Source organism: Squalius cephalus (genome assembly GCF_949319135.1).
Source record: "Squalius cephalus genome assembly, chromosome: 3".
Taxonomy (NCBI): Eukaryota; Metazoa; Chordata; class Actinopteri; order Cypriniformes; family Leuciscidae; genus Squalius; species Squalius cephalus.
Window position 1 is genome coordinate 57,910,349 of NC_137124.1, and position 13,937 is coordinate 57,924,285.

Sequence of the window (13,937 nt, forward strand, 5' to 3'; positions counted from 1 at the left end):
ACTAACCAGGAAAAAATAGTTTAAAGTCAGTGGCGCGTTGCGCATGTTATTCATATGCTATTTTAAGGGCGCATGCTTGTCATAATCAATGTAGCGTGTGCACAACGCGCATACACTTTGATTCTCTCATCTACACAGAAGCAGCAGTTTTCATTTTTGCAAATCATATTACGATAGATAGATAGATAGATAGATAGATAGATAGATAGATAGATAGATAGATAGACAATTTATTATAAAAGCATACATCTAGCTTACACATTTACCCAAATTATCATACGCCTTTTTAACCGAAGTTAATTTGGGTGTGTTTCTCCATCCCCAACGTCCCTGACGAGAGCGTTGCTCTCCTTGGCTGTGAACCGCCCACAAAGTTACTTGCGCTTTGCGCTTTGACACTTGCGTTTCAGATCGTTAAAATAGGGCCCCTTATGTCTTAATGGGTCGCGTTTCAGTCACCATTTCATATTCATTCCGTTGTTTGACAACAGAAACAGTAAAATATACCAATGAAAACAGTTTTATTGAGAATTTAGCTTCATCAAAATGGGCACAGAGAGAGACAAACTAATGTAATAATAAATAATAAATGTACATTTAGCATTTTCAGAAGAGCTGCCCTAAAATCTAAACATGTTTGTGTTAGTAAATTGCTCAGTGCAAAGAAAGAGAAGTAATGGGAACCTGGTACTTCTTTGTTCTTTCTACATGTGTCTAATAGACATGAACAAGTTCTTTGAAAAACATCTATGACCTTTGAAACATGTCTCGTCTTCATACTCTATGTTGACTATGGTTTCAATAATAAACAATAATAAATATCCATGCCCATGTTGATTAGAGTATTACAAACTTGAAAAGTATTAATTTAAGGTACATTTAGAACAAATAAAAAATGTGTGATTAAATGCGATTTAATCGCGAGTTAACCCATGACAATCATGCGATAATTAAGGGCTAATTAAGACGGTAATGGCTATGATTCAATGACAAATACTAGACTATGATGCTCTTCCTAGCTCCTCAAATTCAACTGAACTCGCACGTTGATGGGCATTGCTCTTGCTCTCGCTCTGGTTGATGTATGTGTGCGCTTGCTCTTCTGGGAGAAGTGCCAATACAAGCCCTTTATGACATCATACAGGGCCATACTCGGAAAAAAAAACTGGCACAGAAATACTCCGTCATACATTCAACTCATAAACTTTGGCCATGTTGCATGACAATCCAACTCTTCAACAGTGTAAATAAGTCAGAATGCATGAAATAGCATTAGACATCCCATTTAAGTTACCCCCACCCCAAACAATTCTAGTATATGATATAAAATTATTTTGAGATTTAACCGCATACTTGTACCTACCTTAAGAGGACTCTTTTTTTACACTGTCAAGTCAAGTCATCTTCATTTATATAGCGCTTTTAACAATGTAGATTGTTAGAAAGCAGCTTTACAGTGATAATAGGAAATTAAAGCAACAGAGATTGTTTTGGCTTTATAGCAGCTCTAAAATAAAGTTATTGTCCAGCTAAATTTAGTTTTGATTGATTCACTTCAGTCGCAACGATCATTTAGTTATTAACTTAGGGGCCGCTAACACGACACCGTTTTAATAGAAAACTCTTAAGTTCTCTCTACGCAAACTTTAAAAACGAGATCCTGTGAGAACGCTGATGGCATGCACATGTGTATTACGAGTTCAGTCTATAGGTATGCGCATTTGAATATATGTGTGCAGGCATGTGGTCCTTCCCTACAAGCCAACCCTCAACAAACTACTTGTCTGGCCTTAAAATGTATAATACAGAATTTTTATCACTTCCGCGTAGCCACGTGAACCGGAATTATCCCGACAACGGTTCACTTTTTATCAAAGTTGGGTATCAAAGTTCACATTTTGCTTTGGGTGCTCCCTGATCGATTGCTCCTGTCTGCTTCGTTGCTTCTGCTGCTGTTGCGTTGGTTTGCATCTGTAAGCTTCGTATGTGAATCATTATTTACTATCATTCCTTGTTGTTTATACTGCTAAATATAATTTACTCAACATCACACATTAACCTGACATTGCTAGCTTCAATCTAAATTGTTATTTCTAGCACAACACACTAGTAATTCGCTAACCTGTTAGCGTGCCATCTGTGCGCTCTTTATTTATTTATTTATTTTTCTTTTCGTGCCTTTTACGAGTCCATCAAACAACTTAGGTGAGTAGGATCAGTCAACAAACATGGTAAGTCATGTCATCTTCTCCTCTTATTGTTACTTGCACCTCATGCAACATGTTTAGCATATCCTTCTCTGTCAGCATAGGATTTACATGTGATAAATGCAGGAAGATAGTCAAGCTGACGGGGAAGATTTCAGAACTAGAGACACGCATCCAAGCTTTAATCGAGGTTAATTGTAAGAGTGCAAGCGCTTTAGAGCCCGTGCAGCAGGGCAATTGGGTGATGGAGAGGCGCTGTAGTCGCGGGACAAAACACCGCTCTTCCGTTCTGATTACAACTTCAAACAGATTCTCCCCACTCAGTGAAACACCCACTGACAATCCTGTTGAATGTGCCGTAGTTATTGGGGGTACTATTACACGGAACGTGAAAATAGAGACACCAGCCACCATAGTCACATGTTTGCCGGGAGCCAGAGCGCCTGACATCAAAGCAAATTTAAAAGTGCTAGCTAATGCTAATCGTAAATTCTCGAAGATTATTATTCATGTCGGCACTAATGATGTTTGACTCCGCCAGTCGAAAATCACTAAAATTAATGTTAAAGAGGTGTGTGAACTCGCTAGTACGATGTCAGGCACTGTAATTTGCCTGACCCGTCCGAACTCCTGGCCACATGTCTGGCCCAGTGCTTCTTGGCCTGTTCGGCCTGGTTGACGCCGTCCTTGACCTTGCTCGTCTTCCTCAATAGCTCGTTGCTGATGTGGTCCATCCTCTGACGCCGACCATCTGACGCTCAAGGGCGCGTTCAGTCACTTCCAGCTTCTGCCTGTCCGTGTTGGTGACCACCTTGGCTATGGACGCATAGCTGGCCCAGGCGGCCCTTTGTCGGCCCTTCGTCGGCCCTTCATGCCAGCTCGCGGTTGTTCTTGTGCCCAGCAGTCAGCTCCTGGCCATGGTAGACATAGCTGTTGACCTGCTCGATCTCCTTCTGGCCGATAAGGATGTTGTTGTTGGCGGCCTGGGGGTTGTGCATCCACTTTGTCTTGGTTCATCTTCAGGCCGACTGCTTCTCTAATTTTACATGCAAGTATAGCCGAAATCACAGCACAGATATTGTCTTTATCTTATGTGTATTTGATTTCATCAGACGAAGGCTCGATTATCAGGATTTTTGTGCAGATTAACATCTTGGAAGGGAGAGCTGGGGCCCTATCTTGCACCCAGCGCAATTGACTTTGTACACCGACGCATGTATCATTCCTATTTTGCACCCGCGCAAAGCGCGCTTTTCCCTCCACAGAAGCACGTCGCTAAACTAGGGAATGAACTTGCGCTCCCTGGGCGGTTCAGCGCAAAAAAGGAGGCGTGTTCCGGCGCAAACGTTCCTTCATGCTATTTGGTTTAGAAAACAATTGCGCCACTAACCAGGAAAAAATAGTTTAAAGTCAGTGGCGCGTTGCGCATGTTATTCATATGCTATTTTAAGGGCGCATGCTTGTCATAATCAATGTAGCGTGTGCACAACGCGCATACACTTTGATTCTCTCATCTACACAGAAGCAGCAGTTTTCATTTTTGCAAATCATATTACGATAGATAGATAGATAGATAGATAGATAGATAGATAGATAGATAGATAGACAATTTATTATAAAAGCATACATCTAGCTTACACATTTACCCAAATTATCATACGCCTTTTTAACCGAAGTTAATTTGGGTGTGTTTCTCCATCCCCAACGTCCCTGACGAGAGCGTTGCTCTCCTTGGCTGTGAACCGCCCACAAAGTTACTTGCGCTTTGCGCTTTGACACTTGCGTTTCAGATCGTTAAAATAGGGCCCCTTATGTCTTAATGGGTCGCGTTTCAGTCACCATTTCATATTCATTCCGTTGTTTGACAACAGAAACAGTAAAATATACCAATGAAAACAGTTTTATTGAGAATTTAGCTTCATCAAAATGGGCACAGAGAGAGACAAACTAATGTAATAATAAATAATAAATGTACATTTAGCATTTTCAGAAGAGCTGCCCTAAAATCTAAACATGTTTGTGTTAGTAAATTGCTCAGTGCAAAGAAAGAGAAGTAATGGGAACCTGGTACTTCTTTGTTCTTTCTACATGTGTCTAATAGACATGAACAAGTTCTTTGAAAAACATCTATGACCTTTGAAACATGTCTCGTCTTCATACTCTATGTTGACTATGGTTTCAATAATAAACAATAATAAATATCCATGCCCATGTTGATTAGAGTATTACAAACTTGAAAAGTATTAATTTAAGGTACATTTAGAACAAATAAAAAATGTGTGATTAAATGCGATTTAATCGCGAGTTAACCCATGACAATCATGCGATAATTAAGGGCTAATTAAGACGGTAATGGCTATGATTCAATGACAAATACTAGACTATGATGCTCTTCCTAGCTCCTCAAATTCAACTGAACTCGCACGTTGATGGGCATTGCTCTTGCTCTCGCTCTGGTTGATGTATGTGTGCGCTTGCTCTTCTGGGAGAAGTGCCAATACAAGCCCTTTATGACATCATACAGGGCCATACTCGGAAAAAAAAACTGGCACAGAAATACTCCGTCATACATTCAACTCATAAACTTTGGCCATGTTGCATGACAATCCAACTCTTCAACAGTGTAAATAAGTCAGAATGCATGAAATAGCATTAGACATCCCATTTAAGTTACCCCCACCCCAAACAATTCTAGTATATGATATAAAATTATTTTGAGATTTAACCGCATACTTGTACCTACCTTAAGAGGACTCTTTTTTTACACTGTCAAGTCAAGTCATCTTCATTTATATAGCGCTTTTAACAATGTAGATTGTTAGAAAGCAGCTTTACAGTGATAATAGGAAATTAAAGCAACAGAGATTGTTTTGGCTTTATAGCAGCTCTAAAATAAAGTTATTGTCCAGCTAAATTTAGTTTTGATTGATTCACTTCAGTCGCAACGATCATTTAGTTATTAACTTAGGGGCCGCTAACACGACACCGTTTTAATAGAAAACTCTTAAGTTCTCTCTACGCAAACTTTAAAAACGAGATCCTGTGAGAACGCTGATGGCATGCACATGTGTATTACGAGTTCAGTCTATAGGTATGCGCATTTGAATATATGTGTGCAGGCATGTGGTCCTTCCCTACAAGCCAACCCTCAACAAACTACTTGTCTGGCCTTAAAATGTATAATACAGAATTTTTATCACTTCCGCGTAGCCACGTGAACCGGAATTATCCCGACAACGGTTCACTTTTTATCAAAGTTGGGTATCAAAGTTCACATTTTGCTTTGGGTGCTCCCTGATCGATTGCTCCTGTCTGCTTCGTTGCTTCTGCTGCTGTTGCGTTGGTTTGCATCTGTAAGCTTCGTATGTGAATCATTATTTACTATCATTCCTTGTTGTTTATACTGCTAAATATAATTTACTCAACATCACACATTAACCTGACATTGCTAGCTTCAATCTAAATTGTTATTTCTAGCACAACACACTAGTAATTCGCTAACCTGTTAGCGTGCCATCTGTGCGCTCTTTATTTATTTATTTATTTTTCTTTTCGTGCCTTTTACGAGTCCATCAAACAACTTAGGTGAGTAGGATCAGTCAACAAACATGGTAAGTCATGTCATCTTCTCCTCTTATTGTTACTTGCACCTCATGCAACATGTTTAGCATATCCTTCTCTGTCAGCATAGGATTTACATGTGATAAATGCAGGAAGATAGTCAAGCTGACGGGGAAGATTTCAGAACTAGAGACACGCATCCAAGCTTTAATCGAGGTTAATTGTAAGAGTGCAAGCGCTTTAGAGCCCGTGCAGCAGGGCAATTGGGTGATGGAGAGGCGCTGTAGTCGCGGGACAAAACACCGCTCTTCCGTTCTGATTACAACTTCAAACAGATTCTCCCCACTCAGTGAAACACCCACTGACAATCCTGTTGAATGTGCCGTAGTTATTGGGGGTACTATTACACGGAACGTGAAAATAGAGACACCAGCCACCATAGTCACATGTTTGCCGGGAGCCAGAGCGCCTGACATCAAAGCAAATTTAAAAGTGCTAGCTAATGCTAATCGTAAATTCTCGAAGATTATTATTCATGTCGGCACTAATGATGTTTGACTCCGCCAGTCGAAAATCACTAAAATTAATGTTAAAGAGGTGTGTGAACTCGCTAGTACGATGTCAGGCACTGTAATTTGCCTGACCCGTCCGAACTCCTGGCCACATGTCTGGCCCAGTGCTTCTTGGCCTGTTCGGCCTGGTTGACGCCGTCCTTGACCTTGCTCGTCTTCCTCAATAGCTCGTTGCTGATGTGGTCCATCCTCTGACGCCGACCATCTGACGCTCAAGGGCGCGTTCAGTCACTTCCAGCTTCTGCCTGTCCGTGTTGGTGACCACCTTGGCTATGGACGCATAGCTGGCCCAGGCGGCCCTTTGTCGGCCCTTCGTCGGCCCTTCATGCCAGCTCGCGGTTGTTCTTGTGCCCAGCAGTCAGCTCCTGGCCATGGTAGACATAGCTGTTGACCTGCTCGATCTCCTTCTGGCCGATAAGGATGTTGTTGTTGGCGGCCTGGGGGTTGTGCATCCACTTTGTCTTGGTTCATCTTCAGGCCGACTGCTTCTCTAATTTTACATGCAAGTATAGCCGAAATCACAGCACAGATATTGTCTTTATCTTATGTGTATTTGATTTCATCAGACGAAGGCTCGATTATCAGGATTTTTGTGCAGATTAACATCTTGGAAGGGAGAGCTGGGGCCCTATCTTGCACCCAGCGCAATTGACTTTGTACACCGACGCATGTATCATTCCTATTTTGCACCCGCGCAAAGCGCGCTTTTCCCTCCACAGAAGCACGTCGCTAAACTAGGGAATGAACTTGCGCTCCCTGGGCGGTTCAGCGCAAAAAAGGAGGCGTGTTCCGGCGCAAACGTTCCTTCATGCTATTTGGTTTAGAAAACAATTGCGCCACTAACCAGGAAAAAATAGTTTAAAGTCAGTGGCGCGTTGCGCATGTTATTCATATGCTATTTTAAGGGCGCATGCTTGTCATAATCAATGTAGCGTGTGCACAACGCGCATACACTTTGATTCTCTCATCTACACAGAAGCAGCAGTTTTCATTTTTGCAAATCATATTACGATAGATAGATAGATAGATAGATAGATAGATAGATAGATAGATAGATAGATAGATAGATAGATAGATAGACAATTTATTATAAAAGCATACATCTAGCTTACACATTTACCCAAATTATCATACGCCTTTTTAACCGAAGTTAATTTGGGTGTGTTTCTCCATCCCCAACGTCCCTGACGAGAGCGTTGCTCTCCTTGGCTGTGAACCGCCCACAAAGTTACTTGCGCTTTGCGCTTTGACACTTGCGTTTCAGATCGTTAAAATAGGGCCCCTTATGTCTTAATGGGTCGCGTTTCAGTCACCATTTCATATTCATTCCGTTGTTTGACAACAGAAACAGTAAAATATACCAATGAAAACAGTTTTATTGAGAATTTAGCTTCATCAAAATGGGCACAGAGAGAGACAAACTAATGTAATAATAAATAATAAATGTACATTTAGCATTTTCAGAAGAGCTGCCCTAAAATCTAAACATGTTTGTGTTAGTAAATTGCTCAGTGCAAAGAAAGAGAAGTAATGGGAACCTGGTACTTCTTTGTTCTTTCTACATGTGTCTAATAGACATGAACAAGTTCTTTGAAAAACATCTATGACCTTTGAAACATGTCTCGTCTTCATACTCTATGTTGACTATGGTTTCAATAATAAACAATAATAAATATCCATGCCCATGTTGATTAGAGTATTACAAACTTGAAAAGTATTAATTTAAGGTACATTTAGAACAAATAAAAAATGTGTGATTAAATGCGATTTAATCGCGAGTTAACCCATGACAATCATGCGATAATTAAGGGCTAATTAAGACGGTAATGGCTATGATTCAATGACAAATACTAGACTATGATGCTCTTCCTAGCTCCTCAAATTCAACTGAACTCGCACGTTGATGGGCATTGCTCTTGCTCTCGCTCTGGTTGATGTATGTGTGCGCTTGCTCTTCTGGGAGAAGTGCCAATACAAGCCCTTTATGACATCATACAGGGCCATACTCGGAAAAAAAAACTGGCACAGAAATACTCCGTCATACATTCAACTCATAAACTTTGGCCATGTTGCATGACAATCCAACTCTTCAACAGTGTAAATAAGTCAGAATGCATGAAATAGCATTAGACATCCCATTTAAGTTACCCCCACCCCAAACAATTCTAGTATATGATATAAAATTATTTTGAGATTTAACCGCATACTTGTACCTACCTTAAGAGGACTCTTTTTTTACACTGTCAAGTCAAGTCATCTTCATTTATATAGCGCTTTTAACAATGTAGATTGTTAGAAAGCAGCTTTACAGTGATAATAGGAAATTAAAGCAACAGAGATTGTTTTGGCTTTATAGCAGCTCTAAAATAAAGTTATTGTCCAGCTAAATTTAGTTTTGATTGATTCACTTCAGTCGCAACGATCATTTAGTTATTAACTTAGGGGCCGCTAACACGACACCGTTTTAATAGAAAACTCTTAAGTTCTCTCTACGCAAACTTTAAAAACGAGATCCTGTGAGAACGCTGATGGCATGCACATGTGTATTACGAGTTCAGTCTATAGGTATGCGCATTTGAATATATGTGTGCAGGCATGTGGTCCTTCCCTACAAGCCAACCCTCAACAAACTACTTGTCTGGCCTTAAAATGTATAATACAGAATTTTTATCACTTCCGCGTAGCCACGTGAACCGGAATTATCCCGACAACGGTTCACTTTTTATCAAAGTTGGGTATCAAAGTTCACATTTTGCTTTGGGTGCTCCCTGATCGATTGCTCCTGTCTGCTTCGTTGCTTCTGCTGCTGTTGCGTTGGTTTGCATCTGTAAGCTTCGTATGTGAATCATTATTTACTATCATTCCTTGTTGTTTATACTGCTAAATATAATTTACTCAACATCACACATTAACCTGACATTGCTAGCTTCAATCTAAATTGTTATTTCTAGCACAACACACTAGTAATTCGCTAACCTGTTAGCGTGCCATCTGTGCGCTCTTTATTTATTTATTTATTTTTCTTTTCGTGCCTTTTACGAGTCCATCAAACAACTTAGGTGAGTAGGATCAGTCAACAAACATGGTAAGTCATGTCATCTTCTCCTCTTATTGTTACTTGCACCTCATGCAACATGTTTAGCATATCCTTCTCTGTCAGCATAGGATTTACATGTGATAAATGCAGGAAGATAGTCAAGCTGACGGGGAAGATTTCAGAACTAGAGACACGCATCCAAGCTTTAATCGAGGTTAATTGTAAGAGTGCAAGCGCTTTAGAGCCCGTGCAGCAGGGCAATTGGGTGATGGAGAGGCGCTGTAGTCGCGGGACAAAACACCGCTCTTCCGTTCTGATTACAACTTCAAACAGATTCTCCCCACTCAGTGAAACACCCACTGACAATCCTGTTGAATGTGCCGTAGTTATTGGGGGTACTATTACACGGAACGTGAAAATAGAGACACCAGCCACCATAGTCACATGTTTGCCGGGAGCCAGAGCGCCTGACATCAAAGCAAATTTAAAAGTGCTAGCTAATGCTAATCGTAAATTCTCGAAGATTATTATTCATGTCGGCACTAATGATGTTTGACTCCGCCAGTCGAAAATCACTAAAATTAATGTTAAAGAGGTGTGTGAACTCGCTAGTACGATGTCAGGCACTGTAATTTGCTCTGGCCCCCTTCAATGGTTGGTTGTCTAAGTGGTGTCCACAAAATAATATAGAATTCATAGACAATTGGAAAAGTTTTTGGGGCAGACCAAAAAGAGATGGTATTCATCCCTCCTGGGATGGAGCTGCTCTTCTCTCTAGTAATATGGCACATTGTCTTAGAGCTCAAGCATGAATTGGGGCTCAGGTCAGGAAGCAGACAGACTGGCTAAACCGGCCGTCTGCTAGCTGTCTCATGTCACCAAGGTCAGATAAATCCCATCACATAGAGCCTTTTTCACCTAGATATCATCATATAGAGACTGTGTCTGTTCCCCGAATTAGGACATACAAAAAACTTCCAAACCCATCTAAGGGTAAAAATGTAATTGATGTTCAACAAATAAAAAACAGATATAATACAAATGAGCAAATGATAAAGCTTGGGTTGCTGAATATTAGATACCTTACTTAAAAAGCACTTATTGTTAATGATATGATTACAGACTATAATCTAGATGTGCTGTGTTTGACAGAAACCTGGCTAAAACCAAACAGTTACATTACTTTAAATGAGTCCACCCCACAAGATTACTGTTATAAACACGAACCTCGTCTGAAAGGCAAAGGGGGAGGTGATGCTGTAATTTATAGTAATATTTTTAGAATTACTAAGAAGTCTAGTTTCAAATATAATTCTTTTGAAGTGTTGGTGCTTAATATAGCAATGCCATACCATACCATACCATACCATCTTCTTCCGCTTATCCGGGGCCGGGTCGCGGGGGCAGCAGTCTAAGCAGAGATGCCCAGACTTCCCTCTCCCTAGACACTTCCTCCAGCTCTTCCGGGGGGACACCGAGGCGTTCCCAGGCCAGCCGGGAGACATAGTCTCTCCAGCGTGTCCTAGGTCTTCCTCGGGGTCTCCTCCCAGTGGGACGTGCCCGGAACACCTTCCCGGGAAGGTGTCCAGGAGGCATCCAGAACAGATGCCCGAGCTACCTCAGCTGACCCCTCTCGATGTGGAGGAGCAGCGGCTCTACTCTGAGCTCCTCCCGAGTGACCGAGCTTCTCACCCTATCTCTGAGGGATCGCCCAGCCACCCTGCGGAGAAAGCTCATTTCGGCCGCCTGTATCCAGGATCTTGTCCTTTCGGTCATGACCCAAAGCTCATGACCATAGGTGAGAGTAGGAACATAGATTGACCGGTAAATCTTTCTTCACCACGACAGACCGGTACATCGACCGCATTACTGCAGAAGCTGCACCGATCCGTCTGTCAATCTCCCGTTCCATCCTTCCCTCACTCGTGAACAAAACCCCAAGATACTTAAACTCCTCCACTTGAGGAAGAAACTGTCCACCAACCTGAAGTGGGCAAGCCACCCTTTTCCGACTGAGGACCATGGTCTCGGATTTGGAGGTGCTGATTCTCATCCCAGCCGCTTCACACTCTGCTGCAAATCGTCCCAGTGCATGCTGAAGGTCCTGGTTTGATGAGGCCAACTCGACAACATCATCTGCAAAGAGCAGAGACGAAATCGTGTTGTCACCAAACCTGACACCCTCCGGCCCCTGGCTGCGCCTAGAAATTCTGTCCATAAAAATTATGAACAGAACCGGCGACAAAGGGCAGCCCTGTCGGAGTCCAACATGCACCGGGAACAAGTCTGACTTACTGCCGGCAATGCGAACCAAGCTCCTGCTTCGGTCGTACAGGGACCGGACAGCCCTTAGTAAAGGACCCCGGACCCCATACTCCCGGAGCACCCTCCACAGGCCGCCGCGAGGGACACAGTCGAATGCCTTCTCCAAATCCACAAAACACATGTGGACTGGTTGGGCAAACTCCCATGAACCCTCCAGCACCCTGAAGAGGGTATAGAGCTGGTCCAGTGTTCCACGGCCTGGGCGAAAACCCCACTGTTCCTCCTGAATCCAAGGTTCTACTATCGGCCGTATTCTCCTCTCCAGTACCCTGGCATAGACTTTCCCACTTAATATAGCAATATATAGTGTAAATGATAAATCAGATTTGTGCTGGCTACTATATCCAGGGCACCATACAGACCTTATCAAAGAATTTGCTGACTTTCTATCAGAGTTAGTACTGGTTGCAGATAAAGCCCTAATTGTTGGTGATTTTAATATACATGTAGATAACGAAAAAGATGCATTGGGATTGGCATTTAAAGACATTCTTAACTCTATTGGAGTTAGACAACATGTGTCAGGACCTACTCATTGTCGTAATCATACTTTAGATCTAATGTTATCTCACAGAATCAATGTTAATGCCGTTGAAATTCTGTAGCAGAACGATGACATCTCAGATCATTATCTAGTCTCGTGTAAACTTCATTTAGCCAAAGCTGCAAAGCCGACTCTGTGTTACAAATATGTTAGACCTATCACTTCTGCCACTAAAGATTGCTTTATTAATAAACTTCCTGATCAGTTTCATCATCTCAGCGCCCCAGATAGCTTAGAAGAACTCGATATTGCGACAGAAACTTTTAACTCTCTCTTTTCCAGCATTTTAGACACAGTTGCTCCATTGCGCTTAAAGAAGATTAAAGAAAATAGTCAAACGCCGTGGTACAACGAGCACACTCGGGCCCTTAAGAGAGCAGCCAGAAAAATGGAGCGCAACTGGAAGAAAACAAAACTAGAGGTATTTCGCATTTCATGGAAAGAGAGAGCTCGATTGCATACAGAGAGGCCTTAAAAGCTGCTAGATCTGCTTATTTTTCAACCCTATTAGAAGAAAATAAAATAAAAACCTAGGTATTTATTTGAAATAGTGGCTAAACTAATGAAAAATAAAGCTTCAAGCCCAGAAGTTTCCAAGCAACACAGCAGTAATGACTTTATGAACTTCTTCACTTATAAGATTAATAACATCAGGGAGAAAATTATTACTATACAACCGTCTACTACAGTATCGCATCAGGCAGTGCATTGTAGTCTCCCTAAGGTAAAATTTGATTCATTCATTGCTATAGAAGAGGAAGAATTCATTAAACTCGTTAAATCATCTAAATCGACAACATGTATGTTAGACCCTATACCGACTATGCTGCTGAAAGAGATGCTTCCAGAGGTCATAGATCCTCTCTTCTTAATATCATTAATTCACCTTTGTCATTAGGATACATACCAAAAACTTTTAAGCTGACTATGATTAAACCGCAACTTGATCGTACAAAATGAGTCAATTACAGGCCGATCTCGAATCTACCTTTTCTGTCAAAGATACTAGAAAAGGTGGTATCCTCACAACTATGTTCCTTTTTAGAAAGAAATGATATCTGCGAGGATTTTAAGTCAGGATTTAGACTGTACCATAGTACTGAGACTGCTCTCATTAGAGTTACAAATGATTTGCTATTATCATCTATTTTGCAATTGCTATTTCAATCCTTTTTTAAATTTTTTTTTTTTAGGTGTGACATATTAAGATCTGTCCAGGGACAGCAGATGTCAAATAGCCTTCTGGCTAATTTTGGCACACTGTACATTTAATTATGTGTTATTAGTGTGCATTGTCCCTGTTAAATAAACCTGAAATAAATAAATCATCCGATCGTGGTTGTATCTCTCTATTAGTGTTACTTGATCTTAGTGCTGCATTTGATACTATTGACCACAACATTCTTTTAAATAGACTTGAAAATGATGTTGGCATTAGTGAAATTGCATTAGCATGGTTTAAATCAGGGGTGTCAAACTCAGTTCCTGGAGGGCCACTGTCCTGCAGAGTTTAGCTCCAACCAGCTCAAAAAACACCTGCCTGGAAGTTTCTAGTAATCCTGAAGACCTTGATTAGCTGGATCAGGTGTGTTTAATTAGGGTTGGAGCTAAACTCTGCAGGTTTGTGGCCCTCCAGGAACTGAGTTTGACACCCCTGGTTTAAATCATACTTATCTGACCGTTATCAGTTT

General features: G+C 41.3%; 1 protein-coding gene across 1 annotated transcript in view; it reads left to right on the forward strand.

The window, feature by feature from the left end:
* LOC307156279 (globoside alpha-1,3-N-acetylgalactosaminyltransferase 1-like) overlaps positions 1-13,937 on the forward strand; it is a gene marked incomplete at its 5' end in the record, with an annotated part of 193,266 nt that overhangs the window by 21,747 nt on the left and 157,582 nt on the right. The gene's annotated exons all lie outside the window — the stretch shown is intronic.